The sequence below is a fragment of the Octopus sinensis genome, linkage group LG26 (assembly GCF_006345805.1).
Source record: "Octopus sinensis linkage group LG26, ASM634580v1, whole genome shotgun sequence".
In the NCBI taxonomy this organism is placed as follows: Eukaryota; Metazoa; Mollusca; class Cephalopoda; order Octopoda; family Octopodidae; genus Octopus; species Octopus sinensis.
Window position 1 is genome coordinate 16703125 of NC_043022.1, and position 20000 is coordinate 16723124.

Sequence of the window (20000 nt, forward strand, 5' to 3'; positions counted from 1 at the left end):
CCCAAGACCATGTGGTTGGCAACCTTCTTACCACACTGCCATACCTGTGCATTCATGTATTTTGGAGTATCAAAGTTTTATCTTTTCAATATTTTGTTGTTTTTTTCCAAAATTTTTGCCTTGGGTCTCATCAGGATTATTCATGAAATGCTTATATTAATTTGTTAACCAAATTTCAGCACAAACAGGAATATTTTGAGACAGTTCCGCCACAAATTGTGTCACTGTTCAAATGTTTTCTTTTGATCATAATACTTTGTGATTCAGAAAACTCCATTCTATTGTATCAACATTGTAATAGTTTGTATGGTCTACAAATAACCATCGAGCTCAAAAGAAATATATATATAGCAGCAGACAAAATCTCATTACTATATACATGTATGTATGTATGTATGTATGTATGTATCTATCTATATATATATATAATATATATAGATATATATATAAATATATTATAATATATATATAGATATTATATATGCATATATATATATATTTTTATGTATTATATATATGCATATATTTATATATATACACATACATACTGTATGTATATACATAGTATTGTGTGTGTGTGTATATGTATATAGACACACATACATAATAAGAAGAATATGAATAGAGTAGTTTTCATTCAAATTATGCTACATGTGTTTCAATAGCATGGCTGTTTATTTGTTCACAACTTATTACGTAATGTGAGAATACATAACATGCCAGAATGCTATTGAGTTAATCACGACAATCATTGAAATCCCCACTGCTTCGTTTATTCATGCTTGCACACACACACACACACACACACACACACACACACACACACACACACACTATTTATTTAATTCAGTTGAAACCTGATGAGCTATGCTTGTTTAATGAGTCTATGAAGCTTTAAGTTGCCAGGAGCTAAATCAAGCTGTTATTAAATGAATAACTTGTGTAACTCATACCAAAAGTGTTGAGTGACACTTTCTTTCATTTGTCCACTCACTGATATATATGTATATATATATATATATATATATATATACGTAGATATATGGTATGTTGGCTAGAATGTTATATTGTGTTTGTTCTGACTATCTGCCATTTCTGAATTCAAATCCCATCAAAGTCAATAGAAGTCCAAATTTCCTTCAGGTTTGCAATGTCTTTAAATTTCCGGTACGACACATTGGCTAATGTAGTTTTACATGAGGTTGTCACAACTAGAATACCCCTTGTGGTATCTGACCCAGGGCTAAACAATAATAACAACAACAGTGATTATGCTATATAAAACAAAAATGTACAATCGGTTGATGAGGAACGAGGTAAAATGAAGCGCATCAACATTGTCGGTTCCCCTTTCCAACCATGGCTGCTCCTGTCCCTCACTCTTGTACCTGCAGTGAGACAACCCTTTTCAGTCCCTATGTTTATGCTCTAACTTCTCATCACCTGGATTAAAGCCACCTCTCTCAATACTGCAGCCCCTTCAGTTGAGGGGTCTTGTCTTGCAAGTTACTTGGTGACCTCACTGGTGCTGGTGCCACAGGAAAAGCACTCAGTACACTCTGTGGGGTGACTGGTGTCAGGAGGAGCCTCAAACTTAGAAACTATGTCAAAGCAGCCATTGGATCTTGGTGCAGCCCACCTGGTCATCCACTTCCATCAAGCCATTCAGCCTATGCTCAAATATTCAGGTTAAACAAGTTTTTCAACTCAGCTCTACTAGATGTTGAATTGTTTTATTAACAAGATCTCCTTACACATATTTTCCTTTCATCTCTCCCTTCAATTCTTCCTGTTTTAGAGATTTTCCTTTTTTAATTAACACCTTGTGTTTTAACGATAGACTCCAGTACGAACATAAAACATTAATTACCAAGAAACTCTGTTTCGTTTAAATTAACTCAGCTTTAAAAAAAATACTCTGAGTGCATTTTCCATTCTTGTCATCTTTTACAAAATGTATTTAGCTTCTAATCCCATTCTGTACACTGTTCTACCTTAGTAACACACGGCAACCTAATTGTTTGTGTGTTAGTAGGATGTTGTTATTTGATGTTGTTGTTGTTGTTGTTGCTGTTTGTATTTTTCTTCCTCATTTAGTTTCTGAAGAAGCTAAAAGTAATAAATAACAGAAGAAAAAAAAACCAGCTTAAATAGCAACAACAACATCAGTAACATTATTATCCTCAATAACAACAGTAGCAAACCAACTTGCATGGATTAATCTTTAAAGATTTCCCTACACCGTGTGTATCTGTTGTTCTTTAGAATTTCCAGCAATAATTCCTGCTGTAATTTTGTTTACCATTCCTGTTACTGTCCTTAATTACATCTTCATCTGCTTTTGTGTTTACCTACTTCCATTCCTTTACATTACAATCACTAAACAACAAAATACAAACAAACAAAGCAAAAAAAAAAAACTTACAAACTACAATCTCTCACTCCACTCATTGTGCTGTTGTTTTTTGTTTATTATCATTATTATTATTATCATTATTATTATTATTATTATTATTATTATTAGTATTATTATTATATTATTATTATTATATTATTATTATTATTATTATTATATTATTATTATTATTAGTATTAGTATTATTATATTCTTATTATTGTTTTTATTATATTATTATTATATTAGTAGTATTATTATATTATTATTGTATTATTATAGTTATTTAGTATTATTATTAGTATTATTATTAGTTTAGATTATAGTCTTATTATATTGTGTATCTTGGGTTGGTTTGTTGAAGATAATTTTCCAAGCGTTGTGTTGTGGTGGGAACATTGGAATCTGCTACCAAAGCTCTTCACACATGTCTGAAGGAATCTCAGTGGTTCTTCAGAAGTAGGCATTGTATTATAAAGAAGTGCTGAAAACTATTCACCGATTTCTACACGGCAAGTGTCTTTGTTGCTTTGATATCATTATAGCATGGAGATGTGGAACACTTTATTTACACACACACACTCACACACACACGCACACACGCACACACGCACACACACACACACACACTCACACATACATGCACACAGGTGTGTGTGAGTGCATATACATATATTTTATTAATATTTGACAGAAGCAACAGAGTGACTCAAGAGCTGAGAGTTTCGTGCATTAACACTTAACACCTGAAACTCTCACCCCTTGAGTCACTGTTGCTTCGGCTCAATATTAATAAAAGAACGTATTTATACTCTCAAGTCTTCAGTTGTATTTTTCCTTTATATATATATATATATATACACATGCAAACACACACGCATATATTGATATTTATATATGATAATATAGTCTGTAATAGAATATCCAGTGTAACTCTGTATTACATGGTTCATTGAATAGCAAAACAGTCGTCTTGTAATATACTTTGACCAGTAAAATCAGTATCTCCAAACCATACGAAGATTGATTCTTTACGGCATTTAAACACATTCATTCGACAATTCCAAACAGATCTTTTCGCCATTTACCATTTAAACCAGCCACATCAAGCTCAAATATTCTGCCTGCTTTACATTCAAACCCGTCAGATCCTACCTCTCACACCTACCCTACAATATCATTCTAAAAGTAAACACTCACATCATCAAAATCTCATAGTTTTGTGATAATGCTGGATTAATTTCAAAACAACATTATGTGTTGCGGGGTAATCAAAAGGCTAAAGACTTACACAATGTATATAAGTATCCCTTTAGCATCTTGTGAAAGGTAAGAGAGTCCAGTTTGCTGGACTTTGTTGTAGAGCTGAAAAAGAGGTAATTTCTACTCTTCTCCTCTGGAAGCCATCTACTCGCAATACCAGAGGGCCCACACTCTCCTACCCTGATGTAATCTCCAGGGATACAGGCATCCAGCAACAGGACCTCCGTAATGCCATGATGGACCGTGAAGTCTGGCGTAGCATGATAAATTCCATTGTCTCGACTACGGTCGAACAATGATGATGATGATGATGATTAGCATCTAAACCAGTCATATTCAAGGTCCAAATATTCTTGTTTTATGGTCAAACCATGTGAGAGACCATATCTGGCCTCTTGCACAAATCCCATAATCTCATTCTAAAAATACCACACTCACATCATTGAAATCTGGAAGCTACAAGATAATGCAGGATTCATACAAAACAAAGTGGACAAACAAGGATAACAGTTGACAGAAAACTTATCTGAATGCTAAACGGTTACAGTTTTGTCCTCTGCCATTTCTCTTTGAGAACCAAACTATTTCTTTACATTTTTTTACAAAACCCAGCCTTCCGTTGATGCTTGGAAGTTTCTTTGAGAGACTAGATTCTGTTATATTTTCAGAATAAATATTGTCCAATTCCATTAGTATACAGCACCAGGCCTAAATGGCTAAATGTGTTCATAGTTTATATGTTAAACTAGCTATAATATGGCTAAAGGCAGTATAGTCGTCTAGTAGACAAATATAACACTAGAAGCTAAATAAATTTTGTTTGAAATAAGGTAAAAATTATCATAATGCTATATCTATTTACTTGTACATCACAACGGGTGATAATTCTATTATAATTTACTATTCATAACAGGTTTCACTTGTAAAGTAGAGTTGGAACTTTTAGGTTTTTTCCATGAAGTGGATATAAACAAGGTGCAGGCGTGGCTGTGTGGTTAAGCAGCTTGCTTCACAACCACAGAGTTCAGGGTTCCGTTCCACTGTGCAGCCTCTTGAGCAAGTGTCTTCTATTACTGCCTCGGCCTGACCAATGCCGTGTAAGTGGATTTAGCAAATGGAAACTTGATTGAATCCCTTGTCATATATGTCTGTGTGTCTCTTCTCAATTATCTTCACCTTAACTAAGTTATATTGTGTGTTGAACAATCTGACACGATAGCCATAAATTATTTAAAACAGCGGCATAACATCTGTTCAGATGACAGTATGATGTGTTTATGATGTCTAGATATGGTGTTTACATTGTTTAGTGTGTATACATGGTTTAGATGACAGTCTACTGTATGTACAACATTTAAATATATGGTTCTCCTCTGTTTACAGTCATTATTTTTATGGCTTTTCATTCATATTTCAACATTTTTGGTGAGATTGTTGATTAGCTGAACAAGTGGCTAGAGTGATTATTGTCTTTACATTTAGATGTTGTTGTTGCCGTGTAGCCCCCAGTTAATCCCTGGTTAAGTAGTTCTGTGGTTTACAGGAAGTCATCCAAGTAACAAAGTCTGGCTCATAGAGATATCTTCCAAATCATTCCATGTCACTGGCGAACATGCTGCACAATCCAAAATGCTGTGGTGAATTGCATGTGACTCAATGTGATGGTCAGGACATTTTTATTTTTAGCTGTTGAATGTGGAGGGAAGAGTAGTGTCCTTGGCCCTTATGGACCCTCTTTGATCTATGAGGTTGGTTCCATTGATGATCCTTTTGTGCTGTTGTATGTCAATACCTATGGGAAAAACATGAACAGAAAGGGAGTTCCAGAGGGATGACATTCTGGGAAGGAAGGACTGGGCATGGTGTTAGACACAACAAGGATGATGAGAGAAGGGGAGACGGGTGAGATGAGAATGTCTGAGTAAAAGCACTGACAAGTCCAGCCAGAACCATGGGGCTGAGGCCTGTATAGCAGTCCGACATGGCCAACGGTAACTTCTTCATTTTGAAGTACATTTTCTAAATAAAATCAAAGCTTAAAAAGGTGTGTGGAAGGGGGCGTGCTTGTTATACAACTCAGCCATACATTTTATAGACACTGTATATCGATATACACTGCATATACATTGTGTGTGTGTGCAGGGGTATATTATATACACTGCATATATATATTGTGTGTGGGGGGGTTATGTATATATATATATATATATGATATATACTGCATATACATTGTGTATATAGGAAAATATATTGATTGGACTGGCATAGCTGGAATGGCATTGTGTTATTTCCTTTCACAGAGAATCATTGGAACATATGCAATATTTTAAGAAATAAAAAAAGCAATGTTGCTCTGTTAAAAATTATACAAAATAATGTGTTTGAAATAACAAATTTATACACAATTACAGTGATTCTCATTCAACAAATTCCCTTCCAACTGTATTCTGTATTTTCCATGTAACACTGAATAGTCTTCTGGTCTCTACATGTATACACACATACAGATACATTCACATGACTATACATATATAAAGATGCTTTTATACATGTAATTTTTTTTATTCATTTTCATTCGTTTTTATGTCCATGTTCCCATTCCTACCTGCATTTGGCAGTTATACCATTGAAGCCTTGTTTTAAAGCCAGACGATCTTCCTCTCACTAACCCTTAATTGATTTTCAGTATGTTGACACTAAGCATGACAAATATACAAATATATACAGAGAGAGAGAGATTTCGACATAATGTAAAGTGCTTCCCTGAAGAACTATTGTGAATATGCATCCAATAGCATTATGAACAGCTTGTTGCAAATAGCAACAATGGTGAAACGTATGTAGGGAACTTGTGTTTATCATACTTTTCCAGATATATATATATATATATATATGTGCCGGTGGCACATAAAAAGCACCATCTGAACGTGGCCAATGCCAGCACCGCCTCGACAGGCTTCTGTGCCAGTAGCACATAAAAAGCACAATCCGAACGTGGCCGATGCCAGCGCCGCCTTGACTGGCTTCTGTGCCGGTGGCATGTTAAAAGCACCAACCGATCGTGGCCGATGCCAGCCTTGCCTGGCACCTGTGCAGGTGGCACGTAAAAAGCACCCACTACACTCACGGAGTGGTTGGCGTTAGGAAGGGCATCTAGCTGTAGAAACTGCCAGATCAGACTGGTGCCTGGTGCAGCCTCCTGGCTTCCCAGACCCCGGTCGAACCGTCCAACCATGGAAAGCGGACATTAAACGATGATGATGATGATGATGATATATGTATATATATATATGTATCTATATATATGTGTATATATATATATATATATGTATATAAAATTATCAATATATCAGTATATTGAGTGTAATACCTCAATTTCGTAAATATATGCATATATATGTATATATATATATATAATATATATATATATATGTATGTATATATATTCATTCACATATGTATATTCATGTACAGATTTGTAGATTCACAAACACACATTCTGAAGCGTGTTTTCTCTCTCTCTCTTTTGCTCTCTGAACACTGGACCAATTCTTTCCATATTGACAGCCCCACCCCTCCACTCCTGACTCCCACCACAATTGTAAGCCAAGAAAGTAGATCTCTTTCTTTCCAGAACAGTTTCCATTCTAATTCTGGTGTGTGGTTGTTAGTGGAAGTGTCTAGACATCTCACCATTCTCTAATTATCTGAATATCTGTGAAGAAATCATGGCTGACTTACAGCTGCTTCTTCCCCGTCTTGCACAGAATCGGTTGCATTTGTCATCCGTGCGTTTATCCTTGCAGTGGGTGACATTTTTGCAATTATTATGCAATTCATGCAGCAGTTGCAATTGCTTGCATTTACAAATATATTCTTCAAAATAGTAATTTCTAATTGGTTGCCGTCATTACAGAAACAGACGCAAATTTGTGTGTGTATGTGTGTGTGTGTTTCTGGTATTATATACATATACGCATATGTATGTATGTATATATATACTAATATGAACATACTAGGCACAGGAGTGGCTGTGTGGTAAGTAGCTTGCTAACCAACCACATGGTTCCGGGTTCAGTCCCACTGCGTGGCATCTTGGGCAAGTGTCTTCTGCTATAGCCCCGGGCCGACCAATGCCTTGTGAGGGGATTTGGTAGACGGAAACTAAAAGAAGCCTGTCGTATATATGTATATATATATATGTATGTGTGTGTTTGTGTGTCTGTGTTTGTCCCCCTAGCATTGCTTGACAACTGATGCTGGTGTGTTTACGTCCCCGTCACTTAGCGGTTCGGTAAAGAGACCGATAGAATAAGTACTGGGCTTACAAAAGAATAAGTCCCGGGGTCGAGTTGCTCGACTAAAGGCGGTGCTCCAGCATGGCCGCAGTCAAATGACTGAAACAAATAAAAGAGTAAAAGAGAGTTTACTTATTATATATGTAAATACACACATACACACATATTACCAGACTGGTTGTGTGTCTCAGTCTAAAGATAGATTCTGCTCTGCTATTCTAAAATCCAGATAAATTAGAAACGACTCCGTCCAAAGCCATGCAGATTGAGTCGGAGTATGATACAGCTAATGAGAGAAGGTAGGTGTAGATAATGAAGTTAGATCACAGGTGACAGGGGAAATTATGCAACAGAACTCAACCACTTTGGGGTGAGTTGAAGCTGACACTTGGAATCACTGAAGTGAGGGTATCAAATGTTGCTTTGTTGCTAATTTCTGCAGTTGTAATTAGTCACAATTACAATTAGAATCAGTGCAACAACAAAAGAGAAAATAAATTTTGTATTGTGAGGTTACTTGACATATTCTGTGGTGTTGTGTGAGTTCCAGACACATTCATGCCTACAGCCCGGTTTCAATTCCCAGCTGGGTCGCTTTCAGCTATGCTACCATTACATGGACAAAAATCAGATTCTATCTGTGAACTTGAGGTGTTCATCCATTCCAGCAACATATACATATTTTCTGTCTCGTTAGATTGTGGCCATGCTGGGGCACTGCCTTGAAGAATTTTAGTTGAATGAATTGACCTCCCCCACCCCAGCACTTAGTGTCTTTTCCCCTTTTTTTAATCCTGGCACTTATATATATTTATAGATGTTATACACATATATTATATATATACATATATATATATATTATATATACATATATATATATATATATACATATATATATATATATATATATATTTATAGATGTTATACACATATATTTATATTACATATATATATATATATATATTATATATATACATATATATATATTATATATACATATATATATATATTATATATATATTTATAGATGTTATACACATATATTATATATATACATATATATATATATCATCATCATCATCATCATCATTTAGCGTCCGTTCTCCATGCTAGCATGGTTGGACGGTTCAACTGGGGTCTGTGAAGCTGGAAGGCTTCATCAGGCCCAGTCAGATCTGGCAGTGTTTCTACGGCTGGATGCCCTTCCTAACGCCAACCACTCCGTGAGTGTAGTGGGTGCTTTTTACGTGCCACCTGCACAGGTGCCAGACAGAGCTGGCAAACGGCCACGAACGGATGGTGCTTTTACATGTCACCGGCACGGGGCCAGGCGAGGCTGGCAACGGACACGAACGGATGGTGCTTTTACGTGCCACCGACACGGGGGCCAGACAGAGCTGGCAAACGGCCACGAAACGGATGGTGCTTTTATATATTCTTTTACTTGTTGCAGTCATTTGACTGCAGCCATGCTGGAGCACCTCCTTTAGTCGAACAAATTCACCCCAAGATTTATTCTTTGTAAGCCTTGTATTTATTCTATTGGTTTCTTTTGCTGAACCACTAAGTTACAGGAACGTAAACACACACACACATATATATAAATATATATACAACGGGCTCCCTTTAGTTTCTGTCTACCAAATCCACTCACAAGGCTTCAGTTGGCCTGAGGCTATAGTAGAAGACAATTGCTCAAGGTGCCATGCAATGGGACTGAACCTGGAACTATATGGTTGGTAAGCAAGCTACTTACCACACAGCCACTCCTGCACCTATATATATATATATATATATATATATATATATATAGTACATGCATAATGCAAAAACAGCCTGTGGACTATGATGATCAATAAAATAGAAATAGAATTTTGAAGTTTATTCCTTCTGTGTAGTGTGACCCCAAATGGTCCACCACCAGTGTCATACTGGTCTGTGGCCTCCTGGTTGGGGACCTTTGGGTATGGATGACTTCTGAGTAAATCCTTTGTGAATCCCTATTTAGCTCATTGACGTGTGTTGCCTATATAGATATAAGAACAACAGTACACAATACTTTCCCAGTTGTTTATCAGAGAACTGTGCCTCATAATTGGGGCAATTTCAGACCAGCTTCTGTTGCTCTTAACTTCATTATAGTATTTTGGTGTTTTGATTTGATGTTACCAGACACATTGTATTCTACGTACAGCTGAAACTCCTCTCTACAACAACAGCTGATGTTTCTAACCATATTTGGAAATATTTATTGATGGAGGGTCGGTGGGTAGTGAGGGGGGGGGGAGTAGGAAATTTCTTGTTTCACTAGTTTTGACATCACTGGAATATGGTGGCTTCTCTGAAAACATTGAATGCCATAAAACCATTCGGGGGGGGGGGGTTATCTCTTTTTTTTTATTCTTCATACAATAATGAATGCAGTCGTCTGTAAGTTTGACTGCTTCGAAATTTAGCTCTCCTGCTCCGTAATCTTCTTTACCTTACATAGATTCCAACACACACACACACACACACATGTGTATGTATGTATGTATGTGTGTGTAAATATGTGTGCGTGTGAAGTGTATTTGGGTGTTCCTATTATGAGCTTGAATTTCAGCAATAACACTGATATCATTTATTATTCCTCTTTGTGCTGTTGTTGTTACGATGTCAGGAGATAAACCTTTGTGAAACGAAGACAATTGTTTATTTTAGGCAAACTCAGATCAGCTGAGGCTTGTTTCCACTGAGGCAACAAAAGAATCTACCCCACTTAGGTCTTTTGTCTCAATACACTCCACTGTATAAAACACCCGTTTTATTCCCCCACCCATCATCACTTCAAGGGTTTGCAACAAAATCTCCCAGCAGTGAATCCATTTGTTCACAAAACCAGATTAAATTCAAACGATGTCATTAGTGCCATGTTTAATGCTTGTCTGCAGCAATTATCGTTATTTTTTACTTGTTTCAGTCATTGGACTGTGGGGTGGGGTGTAAGCCTGGTGCTTATTCTAGTGGTCTCTTTGCCAAACCATTAAGTTCTCATCATCATCATCATCAACGTCCACTTTCCATGCTGGCATGGGTTGGACGATTTTGACAGAGGACTGGCGAACCAGATGGCTGCACTAGGCTCCAATCTTGATCTAGCAGAGTTTCTACAGCTGGATGCCCTTCCTAACGCCAACCACTCCGAGAGTGTAGTGGGTGCTTTTACATGCCAGTCAGGTGGTACTGGCAACGACCGTGCTTGAATCTTTTACACATGCCACTGGCACAGGTGCCAGTAAGGCGATGCTGGTAACAATTATGCTCGAATGGTGCCGTTTACGTGCCGCCATTCTGGGGATGTAAATAAACCAACATTGGTTGTCAGGTAGTGATGAAGGATGAAACATCTGAGCTGGTAAGAACAGATTTATGTCAAACAAGTGAGGACCAGCCAGACTGCTATCCAGGGGACCTCATCCGTAAATGTAGAGATACCACAATGAACATCGCATGTCAATGTCTGAGTTTTGTGGTAGCATGGGGAACCACACGGCAGAGACTCCTCCACCACCACCACCACCCATGCATCCCTGGAGACCACTGTTCGTATCCTCCCACAGTTCCTGACGTACACTGGTTAACAATGTCCAACACTTTTAGCTGTGTTATTATTGCACGGACAAAATCAGATTCTATCTGTGTTCATCCAGTCGTAGCAGATATCAGTGTCACACAAATGGCACCCATGCTGGTGGCACATAAAAGCACCCATTACACTCTCAGAATAGTTGGTGTTAGGAAGGGCATCCAACCGTAGAAAACCATCCCAATTCAGACTGGAGTCTGGTGCAGCCTTCCAGTATGCCAGCCCAGTCAAACTGTCCAACCCATGCCAGCATGGACAACAGACGTTAAATGATGATGATGATGATGATGATAACAGGTGTTGTGTTGCTATTTCCCCCCAAATTCTGGTTTGTGTTCCTATTCAGTTAGTTTTCTTCCAATCATACAAGATTCAGGGTTGAATTGTTATGAGCGATTAATCGTTTAACATAACACCAACCGTTTGACCATTTTGAGCCAGTGGTCATTTTAGTTTCAGTTTATTAAAAATATTTTCTTAACAGATATATTTAGAGAAAAGTCTTGCTTTGATTCTAAGCAGCAGCTTGTGAAATAATCTGATTTTAATTTGATAAAAGTTTACAATGACTGAGAGAACAGAGGTAGCTTAGGAGATTAATGATTCATGACTGAGCTAATTTAGACAGTGTTGAGCATCTATGTCTTAGTTGAAATCAAATTAGATTATTATTGTTGTCATCATCATCATCATCATCATCATCATCATCATCATCATGTTATTATTATTATTATTATTTGTTTTCGACTAATCTTTGTTTCTTTAGAGATTTGTCAATGAAAGGAAAAATAAGTAATAAAAAAAAATCACTAAAACCAAAAAAAAAAAAAAAATTGGGGAAAAACTGATTAGATTTTCAGAAGGGAGCAATTAACGAATGCACTTCTAAGTGTGATAATTAACCACGTTAATGCTGAGGTGAGATGTTGGTTTCTGAAATTAGTTGTTCACTAAAAAAACCATTACATTTCTCACTATTAAAATGTATTTTATTTGCTTGCCTTCTTTTTTGTGTCCTTCTATTATTGTTTGTTGTTGGTAGTTATTTTTCTTGAGATATTGTGAAGCTGGTCAACCTCACTCGTTACTAATAGCCTTTAGTATCCGGCTCTGTTTCTCTATTGTTATCCAATTGACAGATTAACTGTTTAGCATTCAGAGTGTTCCGTCAAACGTAATGCTTCTTCATTCACTGAACTAAATCAATCATGCTTTATCTCGTAGCTTTCAGAATTTGAGGATGTGATTGTTTATTTTTAGAATGACATTGTAAGGTGGGTGTAAGAAGGTGGATCTGGCCAGTTTGAACATAGAATAGGTGAAATATTTGGGTCTGATTTGGCCAGTTTAAAGGCTAAAAAGCAAAACAAAATAAGTAGAAGCATGGTTAAGAAGTTTAATTCAGGTTCAATCCCACTGCACAGCTCATTAAATGTTTTTTTATGCGATGTGTTGTGTGGGGACCAGCATATCAAAGATTAGACCCAGTGTTTACTCTGCATGTCGTAAAAAGGTGACCAAAAAAGATTGAGGTAGGATTTGCTCTCTGACCACATAAAACCCTCTCCAGCAATGACTACCCAAGCAGACCCATGGGTTGGACAGTTGTCACCTGAAGGGTGAAAAGGTGTCGTCCACCAGGAGGGGTAAGGAATGAACAGCAAATGGTGAATGCAGCACATGTTGCCCTACTACTACTACTACTACTACTACAGTAGTAAGAAACTCTCAAGACAGCTGAGCAGCAGAGGGTCTTCAGAAAAGAAACCCCATCCATCAGGCAAGTGTTTTGGCCCTTAACTTCTCACACTGTAAGAGGTGGGGGCAGGCCACACCCAGGTCATGGCTCCAGGGTGCCCTTCTGCTGGTACTTCTAAGCCTCTTGGACAGCAGAGACTTGTACATGGGAGATGTCATTTAGATGGAACTTCCTTCTGTTGACTCAGCTTCGTTAATAAATTTGAAGAAGGGAAACTGAAAGAAGCATTTCCACTGTGTGTGTGTGTGTGTGTCTGTATCTCCTTGTCTGGACATCATGCAATAGTTGTTAACAGATGTTGACAACAGCTGCAACAACATCAACAACATAAAAACAGAAATAAATCCTTGAAGAATCCATCATGTTTAAATCTTACAGAATCTATGTTCGTTAGAGTCAGATTAGTTGGGAAAGACGAACAGGTGGACAGTCATAATAAAACCATTGGTCAATTTGTTACAGACTTTCTCAATAAACGCATAAAATATCAAAATAAACCCAAAATGGACTCACGGATTATTACGCTTTCAATTTTTGTTTCTTTTTGATATTTTTTCTTGTATCTACTAAAGATGTAATTGGAAACTTAGACCAGTGTTTTTTAATGTTTTTAGGTTGTTTGATGTTTGTTTTGGTCATCAGTTTTTGCTACACTCTGTGTGTGTGTGTGTGTGTGTGTGTGTGTGTGTGTGTGTGTGTGTGTGAGTTATTTTTCTGGAAAGTTAAAAGAGAATTAATCTGAAAATAGCTTTACAGCCATATAACACATCAACAAGCAATGTTTCATGATCACTACCTATGACTGTCTGCATGTGTGTGTGTGTGTGTGTGTGTCTGTATGTGTGTGTATGTGTGTGTGTGTGTGTGTGTGTGTGTGTGTGTGTGTGTGTGTGTGATATTTTTCTATTAAAACTGAGGTTTTTGATATTCATATCATTTAGCTGTTGTTTACGACATGTTAAGTAATAGGTTAAAATTATTCCAGCAGAAACTGATGTACTCAGGAAATTATTACCAAGGGAAAAAACCTGTGTGTGTTTGTGTGTGTGTGTGTGTGTGTGTGTGTGTGTGTGTGTGTGTGTGTGTGTATGTGTGTGTTTGTTTGTCTGTTTGCTAAAGCTAACTTTGCTTACCTTTGCTCTTAAAAGAGATTGAGGATTCACCTGTAATGTTTATTAAGGCAGCCCAGCAGGTAGACTCATTGGTGAAGCAGACAAAATGCCTTCCCATATTTTATGTTCTAAATTCAAATCCCGCCAAGGTCAACTTTGTATTTCATCCTATCAGGATCAATAAAATAAAGTACCAGCTGAGTACTGGGGGATTGATGTAACTGAATTACCCCCTCCTCTCACAATTGCTGGCTTTGTGTCTATAGAAGAAGGAATGATTATAGTTGTTGTTGCTCTGTCTATGGATCCCTAGCTATGAGATCCCTAGCTATGAGAGCATTTCACAGCTTTAAGTATCCAGCAACTTTTCTAAAGTCCCTGCTGTCCAAGCTTTCTCAAATACTCAACGTCCTCCAGCCATCCAAACTTCTCACAACTCTTCCTAAGATTCCTATTGCAATTGGGATAGTGATCGTTTCTATGGCAATTCTTCCCCCCCCCCCACCATGAACCAAGCACATGATGCAGCCAAGACACCAAACATCCAATGAATCAGTGGAAAACTTGAGAGAATCTTCTCTTGGGGACATGCAATGGGTGTGTGGTAAGAAGCTTGCTTTCAGAAATATGGTTCCAGGTTCAGTTCCACCCTGTTACACCTTGGGCAAGTGTTTTCTTCAATAGCTTCAGGCTGACCAAAGTCCTGTGAGTAGAAGCCTGTCTTGTGTGTGTGTGTGTGTATGTTCCACCACTGCTTGACAACCAGTGTTGGTGTGTTTATGTCCCCGTAGTGGTTTGGCAAACAAGACCAAAAGCATAAGTCTCAGGCTTTAAAAAAAGTAAGTAGTGGGATCAATTCATCCAACTAAAAATTCATCGAGGTGCTGCCCCAGCATGGCCACAGTCTTATGACTGAAACAAGTAAAAGATAAGAGATATCAGCAAACACTCACTGCACCACACCTCCACTAAATGATGAATGGCACTCAACTCCAAACTTTGAGACTCACAGGGTAACTCATGATGAAAGGATATCATTAAGGGAACCAGGACCAAACCCCAATGACTGGCCCTTCTCTTCAGTGTCGGAAAATATTTCAGCCCTCAACAGCTTCTGACACTCTTTAAGACTCAGTTATGGCCCACAATGCAGTACTGCTCCCACACCTGCTTCTCTCTCTCTCTCTCACACACACACACACACACCATGGATTGCATCCAAAAAGGAGTTACTTGTCTGATAAAGATAAAAGAGAAAAAAGATCCTTCCTGAGTCATATAGGTTCATATGGTCAGTTTCCCAGTTTCTGTGGAATTTATATTCACCCTGGATGGGACACCAGTCCATCACAGAATTTGCTAGCTTAGTGGACTGAAGTAAAGTGTTTTGCTCAAGAATACAACACATTGCATGGTCCAGGAATTGAAACCACAATCTTACCTACGATCATGAGCCCAGCACCTTAACCACTGAGCCATGTGCCTCCATGGGCCACTTGACTAATTTTTATTCAATCACAAACATGCTTCAACTGTTGTCCCCTCTCTCTGTCTTTTCTGTTGCTTCTGAAACAATCTCTGTTCCTCATGGTTGGCTGGTCTTGTAGCCCCACCCCTGAGCTACTTGTGATCCACTCGTCTCTCCATCTCTCATCCCTCTTGCTGCATCCAATCCCCTCCCAGCTCTACACTATTATTAAGGACTAACAGTCCTTTCTCCCCACATCACCCCCCTGGAACTCTCTCTCTCTCTCTCTCTTTGCTCATGTCTTTCCTGCAAGTGTTGACCCACAACAGTTTAACAGAAAATTCACAACATCAAACACACCCCTAGCCACAAAGAGCCTACAAAGTCTTGAGTAATTGCCCCTTCCTCCAGACCAAAAAAGCAAAACAAAGCAAAAAGGAAAACCTGTTTCTTTAAAGTTTGTATTTGAGGTCCTCATATTTCTGCTGTCTTTCATTCTGTGCCTCGCCACTCTTCTATCAAACAGGCAAACATCAACTAAATAGCACTCACTTTCCTTTTTACTAAGTACGATTATTATTATTATTATTATTATTTTTATTTTTATTATTATTATTATTATTATCATTATTATTATTATTGTGTGTGTGTGTGTTTTAATCATTAAAGTGCTATGCAATCAACAAGATGAGACGTACCTTAGAATTTTATAGCTTTTCAATTCCCATGTGTATAATTAAGCCATACTTTGACTTATTTTTACTTCACAATATCTGTAGAAAGATAGAATATTTATGCTGACTTTCATGTTTTTAGAGTTATTATTTTTATTATTATTATTATTATTATTTTCATTTTCATTATTATTTTGAAAAGTCGGTAATTCTACTTTTGATATCTGTGTTGATCAAAGTTTATTTTTCGTAGATTATTAATTTTCATACCTGTAGATGTCTGTTGACTTCAGAACATACGGAATTCAAATATCATCATCATCATCATCAATATACATACATACATACATACATATTTTCATATTTATATTTATGAGGGAAGAGTCAGTGGAGAATCAGGCCTTGTGTCTTTTGTAGAAAGGATTATTATTATTATTACTACTATTACTACTATTTTTATTATTATTATTATTATCATTATTATTATTATTAAGGTGGTGTGCTGGCAGAATCGTTAGCACACCCTGCTTTACATTCTGGGTTCAAATACTGCAGAGGTCAACTTGCCCAACAATTTCAGGCCTTGTGCCTAGAGTTGAAAATATTATTATTATTATTAGTAGTAGTAGTAGTAGCAGTAGTAGTAGTAGTAGTAGTAGTAAGGTGGCAAGCTGGCAAAATTGTTAGCACACTGGACGAAATGCTTAGCGGTATTTCATTCATCGCTGCATTCTGAGTTCAAACTCCACCGAGGTCAACTTTGCTTTTCATCCTTTCAGGGTCGATAAATTAAGTACCCGTTATGTACTGGGGTTGATCTGACCGATTGGCCCCTCCCCTAAATTTCAGGCCTTGTGCCTATAGTAGAAAGGATTATTATTATTATTATTATTATCCTCTTCTTTCAATTTTGTTTCCATTTCTTGCTGAGTGTCTTCCTGACACCTAGGGAAATATCCTTATTATTATTATTATTATTATTATTATTATTATTATTATTATTTGGTAAGATAAAAAGTGTCAAGCTAGCTGAATTGTTGGAGCTTTGTAAAAAATGCTTTTGCTGTATTTGTATCAGACCTTGATGTTCTGAGTTCAAAACCTGCTGAGATTGGCTTTGCTTTTCATCCTTTGGGGTGAGGGTTGCAGTCGATAAAACAAAGTGCCAGTCAAGGACTCACATTGATGCAATCAACTTACCCCTCCCCTTGAAACTACTGGCCGTGTATCTAAGTCAGAAACGATTATTATTACTGTTATTAAGGTCTGATAACCTTCATTACAGAAACAGCCAGTTTGCTTTTATTGTTGATGATGATGATGATAGTTCTCCAATGAGAAAATATCATAGTATAGGTTTCATCCCCAGATCAAAACTGCCATAACAACCAAACGATCTTTGCCTCTTCCTTTACCCCCCCCTCTTCTCCTCTCCTCCCACCTCTCTCTCTCCCTCTCTCTCTCTCTCTTACACCTACCATTGTCTCTTAAATCTAATCAAAATGACTAACAGGAAATTTGAGCTCTAGTGATGGAACTGGCTTCAATACAGACCAACTTTGTTTTAGCAACATGTGTGTGTGTGTGTGTATTTATACACACACATGCACACACACACACATATATATATATATGCCTACATATGTGTATATATATATATATACATACATATATATATGTATGTATATATACATATATACACATATATATATATACATACATATATATATATGTGTGTGTGTGTGTGTAAAACATCCACGTTTAAGTGGGGATATTACCTCTCTGTGTGTCTATGTATGTATGTATGTATACATGTATGTGTGTGTGTGTGTGTGTGTGTGTGTGAATTTTGTTTCTTGAGCCAATAAATAAAAAATGATAAAGAAGGAAAAAGGAAAACCAATAAACACAATAAGACAATAAGAAAAAAGAAAAAGAAAAAAGAAAGCCTGGTCTTTGCCCCTAAAAGACAGATCAGACAGATATTGTCTGTTGTGAGTGTAAAACTTACAGAAATTGTAAAAGAAGTTTTAATAAATTCAACGAAGAGGATGGAATCAACTTAACAAGTCTGGAATAGAAAAGAAGAATGAAAAATGATCGAAGTGAGATATGATTAGATTTAGTATTTTTAACGATTTAGTTATTGCCTTTCCTTTTGGTATTCCTGTCAGTCTAATTTGCAATTTGGAGATATTTTACCAAGTTTAATATCCTTTCAGTCCCAGAAGCATTATGATAGAAAATGTCCACCTTTTTTTTAATATTTGGTGATGCTGTGACAACAAGCGAGAAAGTCTGTATGTGTGAGCTGAGTCCCAACCAAATACATTTCAAAATAAACAAAGAAATGAGAGGAAAAAAAATATAGATTTGATTTGATTTTTATGTGTCAAATCACTGTCCAAAACATACAATACAAATGCATTTTTTTGAAAAAGAATATTAATGCAATTTTTTAAAATCTTAAAACGTTTTTTTTTTCTTTTGCTTTTTAATAGCTTTTTAAACTTTGTTTTGTTTCTGTTGCTTTGCCATTTATGGAAGTGAAATAAAATATGATTAAAGTTAATTTGATGCAAAACAGCCAAGATTAGAAAGTTAATCCTGAAAAATGTTTGAATATCCCAAATATTGGCCTGCAGTGTTCTAATTTATCTTGATTTATGAATCAGTGGTGTGTCATTCCTTCAACTGTAAAACATTCATATGTCAACACTTTCCATAAATATTTCTATGACCATCACACCTTTTCTGGAGAATTTTAAAGATTTGTAACTTTCCCAAGGGCCACTCAAATGAAAAAAAAAATATTCATTCTTGCAAAATTAAACCAACCAACATTAGGATTTTTTGTTTTTAATACTCCTTTTCCTGTCCATTTCTCCATGTTTGCATGGGTTGGACTGAGTTTTGTTGTGGTGGATTTTCTCTAGCTGGATGCCCTTCCTGTCACCAACCATCACTTGTTTCCAGGCAAGGCAATATGCCCCCTCCCCCTATGGCCAGACATGTTTTTCATGGAAGGTACATCATCATCATCATCATTGTTTGACCGTGGTTGAGGCAATGGAATTTACCATGCTACACCAGACTTCATGGTCCATCATGGCATTACGGAGGTCCTGTTGCTGGATGCCTGTATCCCTGGAGATTACATCAGGGTAGGAGAGTGTGGGCCCTCTGGCATTGCGAGTAGATGGCTTCCAGAGGAGGAGAGTAGAAATTACCTCTTTCTCAGCTCTACAACAATGTCCAGCAAACTGGACTCTCCTACCTTTCACAAGAGATGACACAGGTGGTAGTTTCCCATATATTTGCATTTTGGTTGGATGACGCTTCCACGAGAGATTTTCCTCTTGGAATCACATGATGTCTAGGCAAGAAGACAGTAATACACACACAC

The 20000-nt window shown here is 37.1% G+C and overlaps 1 protein-coding gene across 8 annotated transcripts in view; it reads left to right on the forward strand.

The window, feature by feature from the left end:
- The window catches only part of LOC115224688 (calmodulin-binding transcription activator 2-like), a 761011-nt gene that overhangs the window by 633518 nt on the left and 107493 nt on the right, over positions 1 to 20000 (forward strand). The window lies entirely within an intron of this gene.